General features: G+C 40.8%; 1 pseudogene; it reads right to left on the bottom strand.

The window, feature by feature from the left end:
* Window positions 1-1,230: 1,230 nt before the first annotated feature.
* On the bottom strand, window positions 1,231-2,870 carry LOC114027753 (annotated as a pseudogene).
* Between the last annotated feature and the right edge of the window lie 1,585 nt (window positions 2,871-4,455).

The raw sequence follows: 4,455 nt of genomic DNA, 5'->3' as shown, positions 1-4,455 counted from the left end.
CTGTTTGACCTGGTAATTTTGGAATTTGGCTACTATATTCCTTGGCATTTTCAATTTGGGATCTCTTTCAGGAGGTGATCAGTGGATTCTTTCTCTGGCTATTTTACCTTCAGGTTCTAGGACCTCAGAGCAGTTTCCTTTATGATTTCCTGAAAGATACTGTCCAGGCTCTTTTTTTCATTGTGATTTTCAGATAGACCAATACTTTTTAAATTGTCTCTCCTGGATCTGTTTTCTAGGTCAGTTGTTTTACCATCGAGGTATTTTACTTTGATGTAATGATAAAAAAATCTAATGAAGTGGGTTAAATATATCCAAGTAAGTGGATTAATCTGATCTAACTAAGAAAATGTACTGAGAGAAAATGAAAGGAGGAGGCAGACAAGGGTAAATTACATTACAGGAAAAGGCACAAAAACCTATTATAGCAGAGGGAAAGAAGTGAGGGAGATGACCATTGTTTGAACTTTACTCTCATCAGATTTGGCTCAAGAAGGGAATAACATAATCAGTTAGGTACTAATATTGATAGACTTAAACTTTCTCAGCATTACAAGGATCAAAGACCTCTCCAAAGGCCTCATGATGGAAAATGCTATCCTCATCCCAAGAAAAAACTATGGAGGTTTGAATGCAGATTGAAGCATACCATTTGCTATTTTTTTTTCTTCTGTTGTGTTTTGTTTCCTCTTTCTGGTGGTTCCTCCTATTAGTTCTAATTCTTTTTTTTTTTTTTTTTGCTATGCAATGAGGTTAAGTGACTTGCCCAGGGTCACACAGCTAGTAAGTGTCAAGTGTCTGAGGCCAAATTTGAACTCAGGTCTTCCTAACTCCAGGGCTGGTGCCCCTTGGTTCTAATTCTTACTTACAACATCACTAATGTGAAAATATGTTTAATAGGAATGTATATGTATAGCCTATATCAGATTGTGTGCTGTCTTGGGGATGGAGGGGGAGAAAGATTTAAAACTCAAAAGCTTACGGAAGTAAAGGTTGATAAATAAAAATGTATTAATTTGAAAAGTCTATTTTTTACAAAAGCATTTTATATAAGGTGCTGAAGATCTGCAAAATTATTTTTTATTGTGTCACACTGAGATACTGTAAATATTTCAAAGTAATGCAAAATTATTCCACAGGAGAGATTAAGTGGAGATGGAGTGATCCCAAAATTTCTATTTTTAGTTTGTTCTTCAAAGTCCAAAAACTGATTTTCCAAGAGAATGATGATTATTCTAATAATTTTGAATGTTCCACTCTTGCAATCATCCAGTCAGGTGTCACTCCTTGTATAAACTCTGAAATTCATGGTTTGCACTATGAAAATGTTTAGTTTCTACATTCTGATTCCCTAGCTGAACTTGGAATGTTTTGGTTCCACTTAACGTCTCCTCAGGGAGCTTGGCACTGGTTAGATACCAAAAGCCCATCAGGACGTGTACCAATTTTACTTCCTTTATCATCATAGTAAAAGGAGATGTCACTTGTTGCAGTACATACAATTTCATCTAATTCAGCAGCAAAGGCAGTCTTATAGTCAAGAGGTAGTAAAGCTACTTTTTCCTTTGACACTCGGAGTACCTCCTTGGTGACAAGCTCTTCCAGATCAAATTTGCACTGCAGCTTAGGTCCATGAGCAAAAGCCTGCTTCACTCCCTCAGTGAACTCCAGGTTGAAATAGGCCCAGATGAGGACGGAGCACAGTAGGGTGTGGAGCAGCAGGAGGGGGTTGAACAGCCCCAGGTACGTGACGCTGGTCTGCTGGTGCTGCTGCGGCTGTAGCTCTTGCAGTCTGAGAGGTTGAGACCCCTCAAAGACTGAAGTACAGGACAGGGTCGTCTGGCATGAATTCACAGACTCAAGCATTCTTTGAGTCAAGGTGGCAAAGATTTATTGTTACACTATATAGCGGGCAATGATTCTTAAGGAACCTGTGATCTTAGAGTAGTACAGTTAAAGTTTATATAGGATAAAATATAATCAAATGTGTCAAATATGTTAGCTAGGTGATTGAGGGCCGGATCAGGGAGTGGTTAAGGAGTGGTCAGTTCTTAAAGGAACATGCATTTCTTCTATCTACTGTGCAGGCGTTTTACCCAGAGTTCACTAGGAAAAGCCCACAAGGGGGGGCCACTTGGAGGTGTGGTTTTAGGCCTGCTACGTCACTAAGTTAACTAGCCATCAGGGTCAACTGAGAGTTGTCCTGTGTGCCACCAGTCAATGTCTTGTTTGACAAGATAGTTGTAGGGAGTATCCATATGTCTTAGGTCCAGAATAGAGATAATGGGGAGTCCATGATGTCGATAATGAGGTAGGGCAGTAGTATAGATAGTCCAATGGGTAAGAATATCTTTATGACCCAGTGCAAAGCCAATTCAAACTAAGACTTCCTTCAGGTGCTCTTTGTAACTGCACCAGGGAGAGAGATAAGGGTCTTGCTGGGGTCCATTCAGGAGCAATTGCTAGGCACAGTGTGCTTGGGCTGGGGAGAAACTGCCAGGGATAGTGTTTCTGAGGTTAGGGAGAAATGTGGTCATGGAATTGGGTTTCCAGTACAAGCACCCAAGCACCCCATCAGCTTCTCCATGCTGCTGTAGCTCTGCTTGGGAGAAGCCAGCCAGGGGCTGGGGCAGGAGTCGGGATTGGTGTAGGGGTAGGGGAGGACAAGTTGGCAGGAGTGGCGGCTGAGGTGGGGTGGGCAGCGCAGGGACTGAGGCGGCAGCGGCAGCAGTAGCCGGGGAAGGGTGACTACTCGGGGCCAGATTGGAAACTCGCCAGCTTCAAAGTGGGTCTGTGGCGTTTGCTTCTGGAGGGGTCTGTGGCGTTTGCTTCTGGAGAGGTCTGGCCGTTCACAGCCTCGCCTCTCTGCACTGGTGGCAGAACCTCTTTTTCAATTCAGCCTTTGCTGGCTGCGAGAGACTGGACAGCCCCCTCCCTTTTCTTCCCCTTTTCCCTTCTTCTCTCCCTTCTATTCCCCCTCCCTTTCCTTTTCCCTTTCCCCTCCTACTTCCTATAGGCTGTTAGATTTCTATACCTAACTGACTATGCTATTCCCTCTTTGAACCAAATCTGATGAGAATAAAGTTCAAACAATGCTCACCTCCTTCCCTTCTTTCCCTGTACTGTAATAGAATTACTAATAGTAGAATTACTATTACTAATAGTAGAAATAATAAATTTGTGCTGCTTCATGTGGTGTAATTTATCCTTGTCTGCTTCCCCCTTTCCTCTTCTCCCAGGACGATCCCTTTTCACCACTTATTTAGATTTTTCTAGCACCACTTCAAAGTCAACTTATACCCACGCCCTTTAAGTATACCCCATTTCAGATGTTTTAATAATGACATGATAACATAATAAAGTGATTTTCTGTGTAAAATAATTCAGAAATGCATTCAACTGAATTAATGTTATTTGATTGGCAACATGTTTATACTATTTATATTATTATTATGCATCTATTGCTTTTTTATTGTAAATTTTTTTAATTTGAAAAATAATTCCTAGAAGCTGATCCAATTGCATCCTTAGGAAATTGAATCCTCTTTTGAACTAGATGCTGCTAAATTATGAGTTAAGCTGATAAAGTATGTGGCTACAATGTTTAAAAACTTATGTATACAATTAGATATGTTTTGCTTCAATATCAACAATAGCAATGATAAGAAGAACTTTCTGTTTGGGAAATGTAAAAGGGAGTCTAGAAATTCTTCTTATCTGGGAAGTTCTTTGGGGACTCAGCAGGGAAGCACCTTGGGACTTTCTTTTGGGCAAGGCCATGAAACCTAAAAAAAGTAATGAAGTAGTTTAGGAAAATTATCAAATTTCACCTGGAATATCATGGATGGGAGCTCTATGTTTCAGTCATTTCAGTCTCAGGAGATCCTGGCCTTGATTCAAATCAGGATCCCTTACTTGAATACAATCGATATTGCCACATCTTAGAATGCAGAAAACAAGAAAGTGACTCCAGTCCCCACGGTCTTGGGACTCACCTGTGGCAATTCAACAGGCATTGATTATGTGCCAGGCATTGTGCTAAGTGCTGGGGGTACAAAGTGCCAGGAAACAACCCCTGCCCCCAAAGAACTCACTTTCTAAATTAAACCCATTGGTTTAGTCAAGTTAATAAGTCAACAAGCTTTATTAAGCATCTGGTACGAACCAAGCAACTTACAGGCTCTTGGAGTGCCAAGAAAGGAAAAAGAAAACAGGAGGCATTTTGTAAATAACTACATACATAAGTACATACATATATACATACATACACATATACAAAATCAGAAGCCAGGATGTACAGTGGAGAGAGTTCTGGGCCTGGATTCAGGAAAACCTGAGTGCAAATCTGGCCTGGGACACTTCCTAGAGAATTGGTCTCAATTTTCTCTACTGTAAAATGGTAGCAGTAGGACCTGTCTATGTAGCAGTTTCTGTTAGGATAAGATGAGATAATAT

Source organism: Vombatus ursinus, unplaced genomic scaffold (assembly GCF_900497805.2).
Source record: "Vombatus ursinus unplaced genomic scaffold, bare-nosed wombat genome assembly UNPS02004811.1, whole genome shotgun sequence".
Lineage (NCBI taxonomy): Eukaryota > Metazoa > Chordata > Mammalia > Diprotodontia > Vombatidae > Vombatus > Vombatus ursinus.
This window is presented reverse-complemented; position numbering and strand designations above follow the sequence as displayed.